The sequence below is a fragment of the Colobus angolensis genome, unplaced genomic scaffold, assembly GCF_000951035.1.
Source record: "Colobus angolensis palliatus isolate OR3802 unplaced genomic scaffold, Cang.pa_1.0 Scaffold78, whole genome shotgun sequence".
Classification (NCBI taxonomy): Eukaryota; Metazoa; Chordata; class Mammalia; order Primates; family Cercopithecidae; genus Colobus; species Colobus angolensis.
The window spans coordinates 5659074-5665685 of record NW_012121598.1 but is presented as its reverse complement, the minus strand read 5'-3'; the positions used below and the strand labels follow the sequence as shown (position 1 = coordinate 5665685).

At 41.6% G+C, this 6612-nt stretch overlaps 1 protein-coding gene across 1 annotated transcript in view; it reads left to right on the top strand.

Moving 5' to 3' along the window:
- Positions 1–6612, top strand: part of USP50 (ubiquitin specific peptidase 50) — a 48715-nt gene that overhangs the window by 41255 nt on the left and 848 nt on the right. The gene's annotated exons all lie outside the window — the stretch shown is intronic.

The window sequence follows — 6612 nt, the reverse complement described above, 5'->3', positions numbered from 1 at the left end:
ACTACAGGCGTCCTCCACCAAGCCTGGCTAATTTTTTGTATTTTTAGTAGAAACAAGGTTTCACCGTGTTGGCCAGGATAGACTTGATCTCCTGACCTCATATCTGCCCACCTCGGCCTCCCAAAGTGCTGGGATTACAGGCGTGAGCCACCACGCCTGGCTAGAACTGGATTTTTAAAATCCAGTAAATATTTGGTAAATTTAGTACATCCCATATATTTCAACTAGTAATAAATTCGGATTTACTTGTCATCATCATCTTTTGTGTTTATGTTAGCCTTATTTTTCTAATTTGGCAGTCCCCAACCTTGTTGGCACCAGGGACTGATTTTTGCCGAAGACAATTTTTCCACAGACAGGTTTTTTTTTTTTTTTTTTTTTTTTTTTTTACCACGGACGGGGGCCGGGGCGGGCATGGTTTTGGGATTAAACTGTTCCACCTCAGAAAATCAGGCAGTAGATTCTCATAAGGACCACGCAACCTAGATTCCTCACATGCGCAGTTCACAATAGAGTTCGTGCTGCTGTTAGACTCTAATGCAGCAGCTGACCTGATAGCAGGCGGTGCTCAGGCAGGTTTGCTGCTCACCTCCTGCTGTGCAGCCAGGTCCAGAACAGGTTAGGGACAGGCAGGCCGGGGGGTTGGGGACCTCTGCTGTGTTGTTTTCCCCTGTTGTTCTTGCTGCTACTAAATTGATAAAGCTTTCTTTATTTTCCCTCTACAGCTCTGGAAGTTACACGTTTCATTTTGATTCTTTAGTAATTATGCTAAAAACTACAGCTTCCATACTTAAAGCCTAAAGTTAATTAAGATCCTTATACTCTGCTCCCAGACAAATGGAAGGCTCTTAGAACATTGTAATTCTGATCACTGAACTATTGTTTTCAGTATTTTTTGTTTTTGTTTTTGAGACAGGGTCTTGCTCTGTTGCCCAGACTGGAGTGCACTAGGGGAATCAGTCATAGCTCACTACAGTTTTGAACTCTGGGCTTAAGGGTTCCTCCTGCGTCTGCCTGTCAAGTAGCTGGGACTACAGGCATGCCACTGTGCATGGCTAACTTTTTTTTTTTTTAGAGACCAGGTCTCATTATGTTGCCCAGGCTGTTCTCAAACTCCTGGGAGCAAACAATCCTGCCTTGGCCTCCCAAAGTGCTGGGATTACAGGCGTGAGCCACCATGCCCAGCTGGTTTTTACTCATTTTTTAATATGCCTCTAAAGCAGACATTATTTATCATGGTTTTCTACAGTTCATATTGGGTTATATTTGCCCGGATCTTCATCAGTCTTTTTTGTTAATCACTGTCTATTATGTATCACTTCTTCCTTCTTTATTCAATTTTAAAAATTCATGTGGCACATATTTCAGTAGGCTTTTCAGTGAGGGTCTATTATCCTAAAGTCTCTCAGTCTTTGAAAAGTCTTTAGTTCACTTTCCTTCTTGGATGATAACTAGAAATCAAATTCTAGACTGACAGTTATTTTTCTCTTATTTTGAAGCTACTGTATTGTCTCTGATTTCTATGGCTGCTATCGAGAACTTCTACCAGCAGATTAGATTCTTGTGGGCAAACTTTCTTTCCGGTTACTTTAAAGCTTTTTCTCTTTATCTCTGTTGTTCTGCTGTATTTTTATTTATCCCTGGCTCACTGCATTTCCTAAATGTGAAGATTCATGTCTCATTAATCATTTTCAGCCATTATCACTTTTAATATTGCCTTGCTCCTCTACTCTTGATTCTCTCCTCCTAGAACTTCTACAGGACATATGCTGGATATTCTCATTCAATTTTTCATGCCTCTTAACCCATATTTCCCATCACTACTCCATTCTTGCTAATTTACCCAACTTCATTTTATAGTTCATTCATTCTCTAATTCTCTGTCCTAATATCTTCATTAAGTTAATTTGCAGTACAGTTGTACCTTGGTATCTGTAGGGAGGTGGTTCCAGGATCCCTTTGACTACCAAAATCCACAGATGCTCAAGGGCCCTATATAAAATGGTGTCTTTTATGGTGTTGAGACAAGGTCTCATTCTGTTGCCAGGCTGGAGAGCAGTGGCTCAGTCACAGCTTACTGTAGCCTCGACCTTCTGGGCTCAGGGAATTCTCCCACCTCAACCTACCAAGTAGCTGGGACTATAGGCACGTGCCACTATGCCTGGTGAATTTTTGTATTTTGTGTAGACAGGATTTTGCCATGTTGCTCAGGCTGGTCTAGAACTCCTGGGCTCAAGCAGTCTGCCCACCTCCATCCCCCAAAAATGTTGGGATTACAGGTGTGAGCCACCATGCCAGGCCTGGAGTAGTATTTGCATGTAACCTATGCACATCCTCCCATATACTTTAAATCATCTCTGGATTACTTATAATATCTAATACAATATAAATACTATGTAAATATTTGTTACACTGTATTTTAAAATTTGTATCATTTTTATTGTTGTATTGTTTTTTCAAATCTTTCCCATCACATTAGTTGATTCTGAAGATGCAGAGCCCATAAATATGGATGGCCAGCTATGTTGTACTTCTCATTTCTGAAAATTCTATTTAGTTTCTAAAGTTTGTTTCCTTCTTCTATTTAATTTTAAATATATTTTATTTGTAGCCTCTGCTTAATAATTCTATTATCTAAAGTCCTTGGGGGTTTAATTGTTTTTTTTTTTTAATTATACTTTAAGTTCTAGGGTGCATGTGCACAATGTGAAGGTTACATATGTACACATGTGCCATGTTGGTATTCTGCACCCATTAACTTGTCATTTACATTAGGCATATCTCCTAATCCTATCCCTCCCCCCTCCCCACAATAGGACCCAGTGTGTGATGTTCCCCTTCCTGTGTCCAAGTGATCTCATTGTTCAGTTCCCACCTATGAGTGAGAACATGCAGTGTTTGGTTTTCTGTTCTTGCTACAGTTTGCTGAGAATGATGGTTTCCAGCTGCATCCATGTCCCTACAAAGGACACAAACTCATCCTTTTTTTATGGCTGCATAGTATTCCATGGTGTATATGTGCCACGTTTTCTTAATCTAGTCTGTCACTGATGGACATTTGGGTTGATTCCAAGTCTTTGCTATTGTGAATAGTGCTGCAATAAACATACGTGTGCATGTGTCTTTATAGCAGCATGATTTATAATCCTTTGGGTATATCCCCAGTAATGGGATGGCTGGGTCAAATGGTATTTCTAGTTCTAGATCCTTGAGGAATTGCCACACTGTTTTCCACAACGGTTGAACTAGTTTATAGTCCCACCAACAATGTAAAAGTGTTCCTATTTCTCCACATCCTCTCCAGCACCTGTTGTTTCCTGATTTTTTAATGATTGCCATTCTAACTGGTGTGAGATGGTATCTCATTGTGGTTTTGATTTGCATTTCTCTGATGGCCAGTGATGATGAGCATTTTTTCATGTGTCTGTTGGCTGCATAAATGTCTTCTTTTGAGAAGTGTCTGTTCATATCCTTTGCCCACTTTTGTTGTTTGTTTGATTTTTTTCTTGTAAATTTGTTTGAGTTCTTTGTAGGTTCTGGATATTAGCCCTTTGTCAGATGAGTAGATTGCAAAAATTTTCTCCCATTCTGTAGGTTGCCTGTTCACTCTGATGGTAGTTTATTTTGCTGTGCAGAAGCTCTTTAGTTTAATTAGATCCCATTTGTCAATTTTAGCTTTTGTTGCCGTTGCTTTTGGTGTTTTAGACATGAAGTCCCTGCCCATGCTTATGGCCTGAATGGTATTACCTAGGTTTTCTTCTAAGGGTTTTTATGGTATTAGGTCTAACATTTAAGTCTCTAATCCATCTTGAATTAATTTTCGTATAAGGAGTAAGGAAAGGATCCAGTTTCAGCTTTCTACTTATGGCCAGCCAATTTTCCCAGTACCATTTATTAAATGGGGGTTTAATCTTATTGCCTTCGGACTCTTATGATAAATTGTCTCCTTGCATGTTCTGTTATTTTGAATGGTCATCCCAACTTCACTGGGGTTTCATCTGTGGATATCCTGTTCAGTCTGAGTTAACATGCAACAATCTAGAAATTCTGTTTCCTTCTGGCAATTGCCCTAGGAATACTTTTCATATTAAGTTCACAGGATTCTCAGACCACACAAGTAGTATAAATTTGAATCCCAAACTGGTGAGAAGGTGGGTCCATGGTGACAAATTCCCAGGAATGACTTTTATTCTCTGTACCGTGAGTCCAAGCTAACACAAGTACTAGAGGGTGGATTTTTGTTTTAATCCTTTCATTGAGGGTGAATGTCTTTAAAGGTCCTGGCTTTGTATGTGGATCTCAATCCAACTTCTCACCTTGTAGGGGGCCTAAGACTTTACCTCTAGTGTCCTTGTGTGACCTTTAAAACCCGAGCATACTGGTTACAGAGACCAGGGACTGTCTCTACGCTCAGGCAGTCACAAAGCATAAACCACACACCATACTGTTGTTAAATTTCCTCTTTAGGGCTCCGCCCAGGCTGGAGTGCAATGGCACCGTCTCAGCTCATGCAACCTCCATCTCCCAGGTTCAAGCGATTCTCCTGCCTCAGCCTCCCAAATAGCTGGGATTACAGTCACGCGCCACCATGCCCAGCTAATTTTTGTATTTTTAGAAGAGATGGGTTTTCACCATGTAGGCCAGGCTAGTCTGACTCCTGACCTCAAGTGATCCGCCTGCCTCAGCCTCCCAAAGTGCTGGGATTACAGGTGTGAGCCACCACGCCCGGTAGAACCTTGATCTTTTAAATGTGAATTTTGGATATTTCTATTACCTGTAAGGAGAGAGGTGGGGAAGATGAAGGTAGAAGGGAATACTGAATAAATAACTCCTGTGTACTAGCTCTCAATACATGAGATGTTTGATAACAGATAACAAAACAAGTCATGTTAATAGATGAGAAATTAAAGCTCAGAAAGGTTAAATAATTTCACTAAGGTCACCATGTACTATTACACCCGAATTCACAGTTGAAATTAACTAGACAAATCCATTTTCATTCTGGTCATGGTGGTGTATGCCTGCAGTCCCAACTATTTGGGGGGCTGAGGTGAGAGGATTGCTTGTGCCTAGGAATTCATGTACAGCCTGGGCAACATAGTGAGAAACTTTCTAAAAATAAATAGGCTGGGTGCAGTGGCTCATGCCTGATATCCTAGCACTTTGGGAAGTGGAGGCAGGTGGATCACTTGAGGTCAGGAGTTCAAGACCAGCCTGGCAAACATGGTGAAACCCCGTCTCTACTAAAAAAACAAAAAATTAGCTGGGTGTGGTGGTGCATGCCTGCAGTCCGTTACTTGGGAGGCTGGGGCAGAAGAATAGCTTGAACCCAGGAAGCAGAGGTTGTGGTGAGCTGAGATCATGTCACTGCACTCCAGCCTGGGCAACAGAATGAGACTCCATCTTAAATAACTTTGGAAGGCCGAGGTGGGAGGATCACGAGGTCAGGAGATCGAGACCATCCTGGATAACACGGTGAAACCCCATCTCTACTAAAAATACAAAAAATTAGCCAGGCATGATGGCATGCACGTGCAGTCCCAGCTACTCGGAAGGCTGAGGCAGGAAAATCGCTTGAACCTGGGAGGCGGAGGTTACAGTGAGCTGAGATTGTGCCACTGCACTCCAGCCTGGGCGAGAGAGAGAGACTCCATCTCAAAAAATAAATTAAAAAGTTAACAAATAATCAATTTTCTTCCCTCTACACCAGAGGTCAGCAAACTTATTCTGTTAAAGGCCAAACAGTAAATAGTTTAGGCCTCATAAGCCATATGGTATTGGCTGCAACTATTCAGTTTTACTGTTGTATCATTAAAGCAGCCACTGAAAAGTATAAACAAATGAGCATGACTGTGTTCCCGTAAAACTTTAAGGACATTGATATTTGAATGTCATATAATTTTCACATGTAACAACACTATTATTACTTGGATCTTTTCCCCAACTATATAAAAATATAAAACCCATTGCTAATGCATGGGTCTTGCAAAAACAGCCTGGAGTTGACCTATGGGCCGTGGTTTGCTGACCCCTATCATACACTGTAACACCTCCTTGGAAGTACACCTCTCTAATGCCTTTGTTCCAAACAATACTGGGTTAGGAAGGACGTGGAAAAAGGAACATGAGACACATTATTTTTTGTGCTCTATAGGTGATTGAGGGGTTGCTGCTACGTAGCTCCCTCAATTTGTGCCGTAGCAACATGTAGTTAAGATCCTTATTCTAACATTGAATGTCTCTTCTGTGGCTTATCCTAACCTTAAAATTGTAAGTTCATTTAAGTAAGATGGTTTTTTCTTTTCTTTTTTTTTTTAAAGGCAGGGTGTCACTCTGTCACCCAGGCTGGAGTGCAGTGGTACAACCACGGCTCATTGCAGCCTCGACCTCCCAGGCTCAAGAGATCCTCCCACTCCAACCTCCCAAGTAGCTGGGACTACAAGTGTGCACCACTATGCCTAGCTCATCTTTTTTTCTTTTTTCTTTTTTTTGGGACGGAGTCTCGCTCTGTTGCCCAGGTTGGAGTGTAGTGGCCGGATCTCAGCTCACTGCAAGCTCCGCCTCCCGGGTTTACGCCATTCTCCTGCCTCAGCCTCCCGAGTAGCTGGGACT